This window comes from Muntiacus reevesi, chromosome 17, assembly GCF_963930625.1.
Source record: "Muntiacus reevesi chromosome 17, mMunRee1.1, whole genome shotgun sequence".
Taxonomy (NCBI): Eukaryota; Metazoa; Chordata; class Mammalia; order Artiodactyla; family Cervidae; genus Muntiacus; species Muntiacus reevesi.
The window spans coordinates 52,149,084-52,164,188 of record NC_089265.1 but is presented as its reverse complement, the minus strand read 5'-3'; positions in this window follow the sequence as shown (position 1 = coordinate 52,164,188).

The window sequence follows — 15,105 nt, the reverse complement described above, 5'->3', positions numbered from 1 at the left end:
TGGCTCGGCTCTAGTACCGAGCTAGTCAAACACTGATCTGGGTGTTGCTTCAAAGATATCTGTAGATGTGACTAATGTCCATAATCGGTTAACTCTTAAGTAAAGAAGATGGCTGTCCTTTGGAAAGGATAATCTGGATGCAACTGGCCCAAGCAGTTGGAAGGCCTGAACAGCAAGACAGAGGCTTCCCTGAGTAAGGGAAAAAAACACTCCCCTGTGAAATGAAATATCAGCTTCTGCTCCAGAGTTTTCAACTTGTCCTTCCCGATGGCCCACCCTAGAGAGTGCAGACTTGCCTCGCAATCACTTGCAGCACCCACAATCACATAAGCCAATTTCTTCCAATAAATATCATTTTACACAGACACACACGCACGTGCACACGCACACACACACACACACACACTCTACTGGTTCTCCTTCTGAGCTGGAATCCTAACTGATACACTACTCACACCTCTCTATCTGGCACTCTGCACAAATACCACAAGTATTATATTATGATAAATACTAGGTGCGCTCCCATCCCTTCTCTTTCTCCAAGTTTCTCTCTCTCATGAGAAAAGTGGTAGCCAATCCACATAATCAGAGCCTGATATTCAATGGTTCATATTTTGCTAATTTACTAATTCGCAGTCACTGTATCTCCTAATTTGAAAAAAAGACCAGTATCATCTTTCAAATTCCAAAGCCCAGACATGCCCGCCCAGTGGCACCCACAACCTGCCTTTTGCATCAAGCTTCTAGTCCTTGCTTATGGAGTTGTTTAGATCAGAGAACCAAACATTCATTTGACCACATCTAGTAAGATCCAGGATTGCCATGTTCTCTGAATCTTTGTGTCCTCTCAAAAATCATATGTTGAAACCCTAACCCCCAAAGTAATGGTATTAAGTGATGAGGCTTTTGGAAGATGATTAGGTCAAGAGGGCAGAGCCCTCTCAATTGGGATTAGTGCTCTTATTTTAATACAAGGACCCCAGGGAGCCCATTCATCCCTTCACTGTGTGAGTCTGCAGCCAGAGATGAAGGCAGGCTTTCACCAGCTACCAAGTTTCCCAGCACCTTGATCTTGGACTTTCAGCCTCCAGAACCATGAGAAAGAAATATTTGGCATTGATAAACCACTCAGACTATGGTAATTCATTAAAACAGCTGGAATGGACTAAGACACCATGTTTCCAAAGCAGAAACTAAGCCATCAGCTTCCTTTTTCACTTTCACACACTCAGAAGAAGCACTGACTCCTTTCCTGTCCCATTTCTTATGGTGACTGAGACTCAGACCACATCCTTCTCCCTCTGTACCAATTCCTCCACCTCTTACAGGTCTGGGATGTCAGGGCCAAGGAATCTGGACTTAGTAATCGCAGTCCCTAGCAATTGAAAATTACCTGCATCCATGCTAGAAATCCTCAGGTGAGCAGCCAGCCACAGGAGGAATTATCACTAGAAGCAGCACACTATTGATTTGGGGCCTCGGAATGAATGAGCAGGGGTCTGGTGGAGAGCAGAGATAAAGATTTCTCATCTGGCATTGGTAAAGTCTTCTCTGGGTCACCTCACGTAAGAGTTCAGGGTCTCACACAGTTCTTGACATACCCACAGCCCTGGAGAGAGTAGAGTTCTTTTCAAATGTACAGAACTTCACCTCAAAAAGGCCTGGGATATGTGCAGAGACATGAATGCATGCGATCTTTGGAGAGCTGGACATAAGAGACACAGAGGATATTTGGTTTTCCCCATTTGTCCACAGCTGTGGTCTTCATGTACCAGGAAATGGGTGCTTAACAAGGGATTTTTGTGCTGCTTCCTGAGCAGTTAAATTTATTCACAGCCTGGGGAATTAAGGGAAAAAATCAGACAAGGAAATGCTTGGAGGGTCCACTGAGGCAGGGGGACCAAACCACAGGTACAGGGGATTTTGAGAGCCAAAGAGCTGTCAACGAAAGGAATGTCAACAAAAAGAGCTGACAACCAAAGGAACCCATAGCTGCAGCAAGTGTGGTGGGACAAGCATGCAGCAGACAGGGGTCTTTACTTCTTCTCAGAATTCTGAGGAAGAAAGTTCCAACGGCTGTGGCTCAGGCGAGAAGCTCTGGCCTTATGTAAGGCTTAGGGAGAAGCATATGGCAGTATGTTGAAGCTCATGATGGAAAATTTTCCCAATTGAGTTTAAGTGAACATGTTGTATACTCCAGACAGCTGGCAAAGAGTAACTGGCATCCTGGCAAATCTAAAGACAAAATGACTTTTTTTTTTTTCCCTCATACTTTCTCTTCTCTGTGTTACTTCCTCCACCAAGTCTCAGCTTTGATCCATCGCTGGCTCAAAAAAAGAGGGGAACATTGCTTCTATTTGTGAAATGCTGTTTCTGGGATCGTCCATAAGTGCTATTTGTATGGATCGACGGCTCTGATCAGTCGTCTCAGGATGCAAGGTAAGTTTCTAACTCTTTGGGGGATGGGTCACCCGAAAGGCTGGGTGGATCCACGTTAAGGAGGACAGGGCCACTGGGGCGGCTTCCCAGGAAGACCGCGCTGGCTGAGGCAGCTGAGTGAGGCTCTAACTCTGAGCGGAACAGGAAACAGAAGGGGAGGCATTTTAGAATTCAGAGTCTTAGTTTATAAGGGAAAGGTGGTATCTATTTGGATTTCACTTCTAACTTTAATTCCTTCCAGGACTTTAAGAAGTGATCCATTGTTCATACCTGGGGAATCAATACTGTATTATTTATCCATTCCATAATCACTGGTGAGCTGTTTTGGCTAATGTGCTTGTGTATCACTTGAGATTAAGAATTCAGCCTAAAACTCAACATGGCCTCTAAAACAACTTAACATCCTTTCAGGGCTTCCCTGGTGGCTCAGACCGTAAAGAATCTGCCTGCAATGAAGGAGACCTGAATTCAATTTCCAGGTCAGGAAGATCCCCTGGAAAAGGGAATGGCTACCCACTCCAGTATTCTTGCCTGGAAAATCTCATGGATAGAGGAGCCTGGCAGGCTACAGTCACAAAGAATTGGACACGACTGAGCGACTAAGCACATACAACATATACAATGCCCTTGTATGTCCCTGTATATCATAAAAGCTGAACTACATAGCTCACTTGTGCCAAGAGATGATCCTCAGCTTTCGTGGGTGTTGGCAGTGGCCCAAGAGGAGCTAGGCTGCCCTGACATGCCGCTGGCCCCCCTTCCTCAGGGGACACCCTTGCCCATGGTTGACCATGGCCTTGACCATTTGTCTAAAGGTTTGAATTGCAGTTGACTTCACTTTGAAACTCTAATTTCAACATAGAACAGAAAGGAGAATTCAGGACTGCCTGGCCACCTCTCCCTACGCATGTGCCTCGGGTACAAAGGAGGGGTCTGCCCTGTTCCATCCTGTGGAAAAGTGCTGGCAGAAGGGATTCTGTTGCTTTGTCCACTCACAACGTTATCTACTCTCTATAGGAAGGGAGGGGAAGTCACAGTCTTACAGTAAAGAACTTGAGACTCTCAGTTTTATTGCACCAGTGAGTGCACTTACTAGGCTCACGCTCCCTCTCCCAGCCTCTGGACCAAGGCAGGTGGGTGGTGGGAGATGCTAACAGATTTCCAAGCTTGCCAGGAGGAAGGCTTTATCATGGACATTGTCTGGAATTATCAGTACATGATGACAATAAAAAGCGGAGGACTTTTGCTCAATGTCATTAATGAGACAGTGCGTCTCTTTTTGGATGGATCACCCCTACCACCTCTTGATACACCCCTGGGGAGGGTTCCCCTCGGCTTCCCTCACAGAAAGCTATATCCCCTCTCTGTTCACCTCCCAGTCTCCATCTCTACGCTCTAGCCAACAGCATCATCTGTTCTTCCTTCTGGCCTTCTGTGAAGGCTTCCTCATGTCCTCTCTACTGTTTATCCCTTCCACTCCACTCTCATCAAAGCAATCAGAGCAAGGTTTTTAAGGGTACCCCAACATCACTTTATACTTAGAATGGAAACCAGCCTCTTAACTTTGGCCCTCAAAGCCCTGTCATCCTGAGCCTGGCTATTGCCTACATCTCAAACTCCATGTCCTTGCTTTTACTTCTTGGACATTAAGCTTCAGCCACACTGGTTGTCTTAGTATACTCAATCTGCAATGACAAAATACCAGACTAGTGGCTTAACCAACAGGTATTTATTTTCTCACAGTTCTGGAGGTTGGAAACCCAAACCAAATGGGTTTTGTTTCCTTAAGCCTTCTTCCCTTGGCTTGCAGAGGGCTGCCTTCTCACTGCGTCCTCACTTGGCCTTCCTTCATGGCATGCACATGCTTAGTGTCTCCCTCTTCTTACAAAGATACGAGTCATACTGGATTAGAGCCCTGAGCTTATGACCTCTTTTACCTTGCGTACCTCCTTAAACGCCCTTTCTTCAAATACAGTCACCTTGGGGGTTAGGGCTTTAACATACAAATTTTGGGAGGACACAATTCAGGGTTTCCCTGGTGGCTCAGTTGGTAAAGAATCTGCCTACAATGCAGGAGACCTGGGTTCCATCCCAGGGTAGAGAGGATCCTCTGGAGAAGGAAATGGCTACCTATACCAGTATTCTTGCCTAGAGAATTCCATGGACAGAAGAGCCTGGCGGGCTACAGTCTGTGGTGTCACAAAGAGTTGGACACAACTGAGTGACTAAACCACCAGCACAATTCCCTACGTAACACTGGTCCTCCTGCCTGCCCAGGCCCGTCACCCATGCCGTGTTCCTTGCTTGGTGGGCCCCTTCCGGGTCTTTGCATAGCCACCTCTTTCCTATCATTCATCATTCAGTTTAAATATCACCTCTTCAGAGAGATTCTCTGGCATCCTATAGAATAGACCTCCAGGCACTCACCACCACTTCTTCTGTTTTATTCCCGCCAAGGTATTTGTCATCTTCTGCTATACATCAGATATATCTGCTTGCTGCTAAATTCCTCCATTAACATGTGCATTCTGTGAGAGCGGAAGCCTCCACTGCTAATCATCATTGTGCCCCCCAACTGTTTCCCCTACTGGCTCATAGTAGATGCCTAATAAACATTAATTAAATGAATTTATTTTTAAAAAAAAACACCTTTAGGATTTCCCTGCTGATACAGTGGACAAGAACCCACCTGCCAATGAGGGGACACGGGTTAGATCCCTGCTTCAGGAAGATTCCACAGGCCACAGAGCAACAGAGCTCATGCGCCACATGTCCCGAGCCCGCTGTCTACAGCCTGTGAGCCCCAGCTTCCGAGCCCACGTGCTGCAAGTACTGACCCCGGCACACCCGCAGCCTGCGCTCTGCGTCACGGGGGCCCACAGGGCGCAGCCCGTGTGCCGCAGTGAAGAGTGGCCCCAATCACGGCAACTAGAGAAAGTCAACAGGCCGCGACGAAGACCCAGCACAATCAAAAACAAATTAATAACAATTAAAAAAAGACTTAAGACTCAAACTAGTAAATCGATCCATAATGAGGTCAGTCAGACAGCCTTTGAAACTGAAAAATATAATCAGTGTCTAAAGGGAAAGTGAAAGTCGCTCGGTCCTGTCCAACTCTTTGCGACCCCATGGACTATACGGCCATGGGAGTCTCCAGGCCAGAATACTGGAGTGGGTAGCCTTTCCCTTCTCCAGGGGATCTTCCCAACCCAGCGGTCAAACCCAAGTCTCCCACATTGCAGGCGGATTCTTTACCAGAGCCACAAGGGAAGCCAAATGAGTGTCCAAAGAGCTTCTCTAATCACGTGTCCTAATCATAGGTCCAGGCCAAGTGGCAGGGCATTTAGGAGTAAAAATACTGACAGAGCTATTGCTGAAGCATCTCCCAAAACAAGGGATGCCTGCCTGCACCAGCACCAGCAGCCCATCCCTGTGCTGGGCTCCCCATCCTCTCCAGTGAAAGGTGGAATCAGGCTTACTGGTAAAATGGTACCTTCTTTTAATTTTCATTTCTTTAATTATGAGGATATTTTATCTTTTTACTTGCTTATAACCAACTCTATTTCTTTTCTTGTTACCTTTACCAGTACTTAGTTTTATATATTTCTCATTTTCTGCCATTGATTCAAAAGAACGCTTTAAACCTGAAATAAAACACTTTAACAAGATAAAAAAAAATGCATGTATTCTATGATGCAGGAATTATACTTCTATGGATTTAGCCCTCTGATAGATTTGCTTTAGTGCACAAAAATATATGCACAAGGATATCAACTGTGGTTTGTTATAATAGTACCAGATGAAAGACATTTAAAGGTTAACAGGGATAGGTTATATAAATTATGTCATTAAATATACATAGAACATTAAACAACTGAATGAAAGATTATAGGAAATCTTCAGCTCTAAAACACGTTAGATGACTCATGTTGATATTTGACAGAAAACAACAAAATTCTGTAAAGCAATTATCCTTCAATTAAAAGACAAATAAAATAAAATATATTAAAAACAAAACAGCAGAATAATAGATACAGGGTATGATACAGGTAATAATAGATACATTTATGCTTTTCAAAATGAGATTTTCTCTATTCAGAAAATATCTGAAAAGAAACTAACCGTGGCTGGTAGAACAGTCAATAAAAAAGGGAAGTGAGTGAGAAGATGATTGACATTCCACTTTAAAGGCAAGTCTTCCTTTCAGGTTTAAAGGGGTTTTCTGGTTGTCATTTCATGTCTGTTTGTGTCTTGTTCTGTTTCTTAGTACACACCTTGGAGAAGCAGATCTCTTCCTCTCATCCCTGCAACTCCCTGCAGATATCAAAGTTGCCAGAAGCCGTCCAGAGATTTCTCCATTACTCATTTCCTTGAAAATACATAATTCTTCTTTAATTTTTTCTACAATTGATCTTAACTCATGAAGAGGTATTATTTTTGCATCAGTCCTTTCCCTTGCCACACATTAAGCCAAGGGTGCGGGTGAAGGGGTGTACATTTTCTAATGGGACTTGTCAGTCTGCAAATGATGTTCTGCCACTAAAGATGCATTATGAGAATTCTAATTTCATCCAAGCATTTCCACACAAAGCACTGGCTTACAGTGTGTAAGCTGAGTGTGTAGGGCCCAGAGACCTTGAAATTCTTACCAGATTTGAAGAGATTTCCATTGGAGTTAGCTGTTCTGAAAGTATTTAGAATCCAAAAGAGCTGCTTTTTCAGTAGTCCCCATCTCTGCATTCCAGGTGTGCATCCCCATAAAAGTATGAATTATTGCATCCTTGGTACACCTCACACCCAGGACCTTTGCTCAAGCCATCAAAGCATGCTGCTTCCTAAGAGCATCTCTTCACTGGTAAACAAACCAAATACCTCCTCATATGTGAACATGCTAGGGGGATGAATGGGGCACCAACATGGAATGAAGTGGTCTTTCTTGCTGGAAATTATACCAATGAATACAACTCAGGTTACAATCACTGGATCTCACAAAACCAAAGGGATAAATGGATACAAATTCAGGTACTTTTTGTATCTCTTTTTTTAAAATTTTTCACTTGCAAGGCTTAAAGAAGATAAGAATAGATAAGTGACCACCCTGTAATAAGATAAGAATAGGTAATAGGCCACCCTGTAACTTTCAAGCAGGGCATAGTTTGGGGTATTGAAATTAAAGAAGCCTTGACTCATCTGCTCTTCAACTCATTTCTGACACCATTTTCAAATACATGCCTCCAAATCTACTCTGATTGGACATCACGGGAAGGAACTCACCCTTCCCTCCACATCTCTCCTAGAGTTCCAGATACTGAGAATAAGGTCACCCATCCCTGGTCTCACACCACCACGCGTGCTAAGTCACTTCGGTTGTGTGAGACACTCCGCGCCCCTATGGATTGTAGCCCACCAGGTTCCTCTGTCCATGGTATTCTCCGGGCAAGAGCACTGGAGTGGGTTACCACTGCCTCCTCCGGGGGATCCTCCCAACCCAGGGACTGAGCCCGCGTCTCTTACACTCCTGCAGTGGCAGGCAGGCTCTTTAGTCCTAGTGCCATCTGGGAAGCCCTCACTGTCGTCAGGAGTAAAAGAGAGGATCTCAGGACCCTCCTGGCAAGACACCCACAGCCCACTACCCTACAATACTCCCAGCCTTGACCTTCATATCTGTGTTGAGCACATCTAGGCAAACCTCATTTTGCCGTGTTTCCTTTTGGGGCTTCCCTGGTGGTTCAGTGGTAAAGAATCCATGTTCCAATGCAGGAGACGTGGGTTCGGTCCCTGGGATGGGAAGATCCCCTGGAGAAGGAAATGGCAACCCACTGCAGCATTCTTGCCTGGAAAACTCCATGGACAGAGGAGCCTGGTGGCCTACAGTCCATGGAGTTGCAAAGAGTAGGATGCGACTGAGCACTGATGGATGCAAGGCCCCACAAGAAGCAAGACTTTCAGTCATCTCTCAATTTCCTGGACTCTTTCCTCAAGTGTCTTGATAGTTCCCCTTTTCTCATCTACTCTATGCCCATCCCCAATTCCTGGAACCCTTCCACACCGTATTCTGAAATTCATGCTCAGTTCTTCTCAGAACTTTCCTTTCACTTCTTGCTCTAAATGAACTGAGTCTCCTTCCAGGAAATTAATTCTCACCCAGCCCTCTGAAGTGGTAGCTGTTGTGCCTCACAAGACTCTTGCAACACCAGGCCTGGAGGCAGGACAGGTGTCCTTCTGATTTTATATCACGTCACATCACAAAAACAATGACAAAAATCCTCATCTTTGAATGTCCTCTCATTAGTCTTTATCAATCACAGCTCCAACTTGCTGTAGTCACCTACAGAACCCCCAGCTACTCTGCTAATTCCTTAAAGATTTTAGCTCCTGGCTCACTGCCATTTCTCCAACATATTTTGTGACTCTAGTATTCATATATATGATCTTTCCAATATGCGAGACCCTCAGTGTCTTGACGCCCAATCCTCCAACTCTCACATTCTCTATTCCACCTAAGCCACTCATTTCAAAGGTCATACCCCAGACCAGTCTTTACCAGCAACATAACCCACCCCTCCATAACTGCAATTTCAAGCATTCTCTCTTTGAAGCTCATTCTTGCTAATACCCCAACTCTTAAGAAACTCTAACCCCATGAGGCGCCATTAGACATTATTCGTGTATTTTCCCTGGGTTTCCCATCTCATCTAGCTTGTGATGGGCCCACCACTGTATTACACCTTTGCATATATTCCTAACAATCTTTTCTCATTATCATCACCTGAAAAATCCTCAGGCCAGATTAAATCTAATCAGCGTGCTCTGTCCACGCACAGAGATGGCCGTGGCTGTAGAAAATCACACCAGATTGCTGACTGATCTCATTTCAAAGGCCTGACCACTGTCCTCAGTGAAGCCCTTCTTTCTACCAATCAATCATATGACATTCCCCAAAGACATGACTCTCCTGTTACCCTGAGCAAGTGGTTGTCAGGCTTGAGACTCCCACAGAAACACCTGGAGGGCATGTGAAAACTCACATTGCCAGGTCCCCTCCCAGTGTTTCAGAATCAGCTAGTTTGGAGTAGGGCCTGAGAAGCCTCATCACTAACAAATGCCCAGGTGATGCTGACGCTGCTGGTCTGGACCACTCTTTGAGGGACACCGCCCTAGATGACTACCCCATGACATTCTCCTCCCCCGACTTCTAACGCGCATCCTCCATCTGTATGCTCAGTGACTTTATTTGCACACACACTCTCTCAAGAGATTTCTGACACTCCTGACGTTGATGTCTCTTGTGATCTGGGGTGGAGCCCCAGGTGCTGTCCGGCTACAATGGGTAAACTCTTTAGGCTCCTCTCTACAGCCAGCCCTTCACATGGGTACTAGACCCCGTCTCCCCTCTCTTAGTCCATCCTAACTCCTGAGACCCCCCTCCAACCCTTCCTTCTCTCGACATTAGGAATGTCGCCCTTTCTACTGGGTCATCTGCACTGGTTTCAAGCATCTTGAAGAAAATCCCCTCATGACCCCACATGTTCTTCGGTCTCCCCACGTATAGCGACATTCCATGAAAAATCTGAGTTTTCCTTAAACTCACCAGGACACTATTACCTCACAGCCTTTAACTTACCATTTATTATCTCTACCTGGAAGATTCTACAAGGCTGGCTTGATCTTCTCTTTCACGATCCTGAGCAAATGTCATCTTCTCAAGGACACTTCCCCTGGCCCCCGCCCCTCCGTCTCTCACAGACCATGAGTCCCTACCCCTCTTCTCTTGTTTACTGCTTGGGGTCTGAGACAGCCTCAGCTGGATTCAGGTAATAATTGACATTCATCAAAACTAACACCGCCTTTCAAACAAAACCACTGTGAACTCACTTTGACCACACCTGAATTGTTAAGATCTTCCCAGACAAAATGTTTCTGTTTGTTTCCACATTTCGTGATGAGTTTTAAGACCAATTCACCATTTTGGAACTTGGTCCTGAATGATATTTAAATGTACTGGGTCTTGGGAACAGGCAGATTTCCCCTGAGACCATTTTGAATGTAGTTTAATTTTCACTGTTCCATGTTTGTGACCATCAATCTAAAACCCAGCTCTCTGAGAACTACACATCATCCTCTTTTTGGTTCAGTCACTCATCCCTATATTATTTCCTACCTAGATAAGCCAGGCAGAAAGAAAAAAAAAAAAAAAAAAGACTGTGACATGTCTTATCCTAAACGAATCACCATGTCAATGATGTAAGAGGAATTCTCATGTCATTCAAAATGTGTTCTAGTACTCTTAGGCAATCCAGCACTGGTTACAAGCAAACTCCCTGGCACGTCACATCATCTGCAACACAGAAAACCAGACGGGAATGAATCTAGTTGAATCCAGCAGAAAGTGTTATGCTGTGTGTACGGGGGGGGGGAGGAAAATAATCAGTCAAAGTGACATGAATGATGGACTAACCTTACAACTCAAGGACATGCAATTTCTCCTCTGTGCACTGCCCAGGTAAAGACGAGGTCATACAAAACCTCCAGCAATTAAAGAAGGAAAGACTCACAACTGAAATATCTGTGGAATTTCCACATAATTAGAACCTGATCATGTTGGCTTATGAAGACAGTTGTTCTGTAATAAGAAAAATAAATTCTCTGTTTAAAGGATGAAAAGGGAGGTGCATTTTAAATATCATGGTTTCTCAGGAGAGATCTAAAAAATCACAGTAAATAAACAAGGCCTCGCTGAGGCTTCAAGTGTCGTGTGTGCCCCCGGGCAGAAAGATCAGGTTCGGTTAAACCATTACATAGTCCATCATCGGTGCGTCATATCACTGAAGGCATTGTGGAGAGAAAAAGAAATGTGTCTCTTCCTTCGTGCTGGCTGAGGTGACAAAATCAGTGTGCAGAGCTGAAATGATGAACCCTTCACATTAGAGGAATGCACATCCTAAACATTTTGCCCTTTCAATTCTCCCATGGTAAAACAAAATAAATAAGACAAAAAACATAAATTTTAAAAAGAAGAAGAAAAAATGCGGGGACAATCTGATCAGGAAGACAGTTTCCCCTCGGGCACTATTTGGGAAGATTTTGCAGCAGAAGTTCTACACCTGTCAGAGGAATCTGTTTTCCGATGTTTTTCTCTCAGGGAGCGTGTGTTTCCCTGGAAGATAGGAGAATGACCTGATTCTCCCAAGGTAGGAAACGCTCAACTCAGGCTCTGCTGAAGTTGCCTGTCGGAAATTTCCTTTCCATTATTACACCAGTGAGCATTGGGCTAATCAGAGCCACCTCTGGGGAAAAAATCAAAAATAAAAGGCACCCATCCCCTAGAGTAAGGCTCTGAGCTGCTTTGAACTGCATTTACAGCCTTAATATATCTCAAGAGATTTCACAATCCACATGGGAAACCAAACCCTTCTTCTAATGGAATATTTACTGAGTTTAGCATGGAGAAAAGAGTGACACATTTTGATAAGCATATTCTTCTATCTATTGTGTTCATTAAAGGTGCCAATGAGAGGTTTCAAAGTAATTTATTTTATTGTTGCTCAGACAAAGCATGTAATTTTCATCATAAACAAGAAGACCCTAAGTAGAATACAATTCTTGCTTCCTGCTGCCCAAGTATCTGATGAAGAGGAAGAAAATGTGTCAAAGGCCTCTTCATGCATCTTAAAAAAATTGACGTACCTTTACTTTGCCAACCTATGCTTGGTGTGGGCCTTCCCCATTCTGCAGTTGAATAAAGGATTTTTATGAGGCCAAAATAATATGACAGGAACAAAGAAAGTGACTAGTGAGAAACACAGGAGATGGTGATCTGACTCTTGGACCCTTGAGAACACAAAAAGTGGTACCCAAGTGCCTCCAACAGATCAGAATCCAACTCACCAAGAACAGGGAAACAGGAATTTAAAATTCCTCCCATCTTAGGGCAACTTTTATCTCCACTGGTATATCTTTACCCTTCATTTTATACTGAGAAAAAATAACAGACTCCTCCCTCTCTTCAGTTCAGTTGCTCAGTTATGTCCGACTCTTTGCGACCCCATGGACTATAGCACAACAGGCCTCCCTGTCGATCACCAACTCCCGGAGTTTACTCAAACTCATCTCCATCGAGTGGGTGATGCCATCCAACCATCTCATCCTCTGTCGTCCCCTTCTCCTCCTGCCTTCAGTCTTGCCCAGCATCAGGGTCTTTTCCAGTCAGTCAGTTCTCCGCATCAGTTGGCCAAAGTATTGGAGTTTTAGCTTCATATCAGTCCTTCCAATGAATATTCAGGACTGATTTCCTTTAGGATGGACTGGTTGGATCTCCTTGCAGTCCAACAGACTCTCAAGAGTCTTCTCCAACACCACAGTTCAAAAGCATCAATTCTTAAGTGCTCAGCTTTCTTTATAGTCGAACTCTCACATCCGTACATGACTACTAGAAAAACCATAGCTTTGACTAGATGGACCTTTGTTGGCAAAGTGATGTCTGTGCTTTTTAATATGCTGTCTAGGTTGGTCATAACTTTCCTTCCAAGGAGTAAGCATCTTTTAATTTCAAGGCTGCAGTCACCATCTGCAGTCTTATTACAGGCATATATTCTTATTTTTTGCTTTCACTTTGGTGTAAAGCCTGCCGATACAGCACTGAGAACTCGTCAGCCTCCAACTGTCACCTCTTCTCCCAAGGGATAAGAAAGCTGTTATCACTTCCATGCTAATAATAGAAAACTTAGCACAACTGTCTTTTGATCTTTCAAACCACTTCAATATTTTGAAAAACAAAACAAAACAAAACAAATCCCTCTTGGCTCCAGGGGAAAAAGAAAAGAAAGATTACAGTTGATCAGATCCAAAAGTGGGTATCTAACACTTCTATGTAACAAGTAATTGTACTGTTTTCCTGTAAGTAAAAAAAAAATTTTTTTAATTGCCCTCTCAGTTTTATTCTATTAATTATGATGACACTGAGAAACCAGCATTATACCCAAGAAGCCTTCCTGTATTTTGTGTTCATCCACCAAGCTATCATTTAATATATTTCTTTCTTGGGTAGCGACTCTTACCTAGGAAATGCTGTTATAAAAGAAGTTTGATTTATAGAAACATTCATGTAAGGAATTTGCTAAAAAAGCAAGTGTAAATCCTGTGTCTACAGTTTACATACCAAGTAAGTAAAGCTTACCAGGTCACAGAAATTCTTTGTTCACTAGTATTAAAAATTAATATTGTATGGAAATATAATCATGATATCATTTAGAATCCAGATAATACATTTTCTCTCTACAATTCAACAAATCTGCAAGCAGATGCCCTTTTTCATCTTCATTATAGTCTTATAAGATAGAGTTTTAATATGCTAAAATTATTCCTACTTTATGAAGGGAAAAAGAGGACTCTAAAAACTCAAGCAGTCTACATACTAGGAATGAAACTAGAGCACCAAAGCTAAAATATTGCCTGGGAAATTCAGTGAACTGAGTCTCCTCATCATTGATTGAGTTGAGAGTTTGTAATGACCCTCAAGTGGTGCCAAAAGCGAGCTGATTCCTCCCAAATACCTTCAAACCCTCCCCTCGCCACAGAACACATTTGCAACGGTGGATTTTCTGACCCAAAGAAAGAGCGGCTGAGCCAACTGAATTAGAGTTCTACAAGATCCAATTAGCTGGCCTTGGTGCTGCTCCTTCAGGGATATCGCGCTCACACAAGAACGTCACCTTCACTGGCAGGATAAGAGGGGAGAGAGAGGAATGGAAGAATCACTAAGCTGTAAGGGTGGAACTCAAGTGATCTGAATACCTACTTCTCATTTCTTTTGCTTCTCAAATGCTACTGTAAATGAAAATAAGTCAGAGTACAGTATTAATGAACCAAAAATGTTTTCCTTAATGAAAAAAAAAAAAAGTTTTCTTACAGGAACCAGGCCAGGAAGTGGGTGGTGGGGGCATTAGTCAAACTGCTTTACTCTGGCTAGCTGTGGTTATCCAACCCAGATTTGAGAAGCAGTGTAGGTATGCAATCATTTACTTTCAGCCTGCAAGTCCTTTTGATAAAAGAAGCCCTTTGCAAGAAGCATTTCTCTCCTGTCCTTATAAATCAAATAAATAAAAATAAAACTTTCTGCCAAGCCATATGCTGCTGTTCCTATCCTTCAACTGGTCTTAAAAAAAAAAAAAAAAAAAAAAAAAAACTACCTTTTTCTGTTCTTTTTCCTATCCCTTTATTAAGAAAAACAAAAGAGCTAGAGAAAGACAGAGAGAGAGAAATCAAACAACTGTCTAAACAAATCAATCCAACATTTCCAAGGGCTTGTGACCTGCGGCAATGTCAATTCCGTCTTTTTTCCCCCCTTTCTTTCTTTGAATCAATATAACCTATGATTCTGATCACTCCAATATGTCAGTGCCTGCTGAGGGCACCTTTTATTGCTCATAAAGCCCCAGACGATAATGAAAAATAAGCAAGAAAACGATAAATTCATCAAGGTTGTGAGAATATTTGAGGAAAAAAGGAATTTCTGGAGGTAACTGTCCTTGACCTGGCTCTTTAATCGAGTGAAATTTCATCACTTTATCTAATATCATGCTTCATGCTTCGGGCACCCAGCAATTCTATTTTAGTGTGGTCTAGTGGGCAGCTGACACATCCACTCAGCCCCAGACTGCATAATTT